Source organism: Penaeus monodon, chromosome 28, assembly GCF_015228065.2.
Source record: "Penaeus monodon isolate SGIC_2016 chromosome 28, NSTDA_Pmon_1, whole genome shotgun sequence".
In the NCBI taxonomy this organism is placed as follows: domain Eukaryota; kingdom Metazoa; phylum Arthropoda; class Malacostraca; order Decapoda; family Penaeidae; genus Penaeus; species Penaeus monodon.
In genome coordinates, this window is record NC_051413.1 from 550,436 (window position 1) to 550,691 (window position 256).

General features: G+C 31.6%; 1 protein-coding gene across 2 annotated transcripts in view; it reads right to left on the reverse strand.

Moving 5' to 3' along the window:
• LOC119591248 overlaps positions 1–256 on the reverse strand; it is a 17,897-nt gene that overhangs the window by 11,097 nt on the left and 6,544 nt on the right. The gene's annotated exons all lie outside the window — the stretch shown is intronic.

The window sequence follows — 256 nt, forward strand, 5'->3', positions numbered from 1 at the left end:
CTTTGAATTCTTTTGTGAAATTCCGAAACCCTTTTAGACATTTTGGGGAGAAACCTTTGAAAATACTTTAAAATCTTTGCCAAATTTAAGGAAATTCACACTACTGTGGAATCCAAAAACATAAGAGGAAGTTTACATATATAATTGTGGGATTACTATTAGCACTGCTGGATACAGAGATTTTGATTGGGTGATATAAGGTAAAAGATATACAAGACTTGCAGTTATGCATAACAGAGAATGATTATTATAGCCA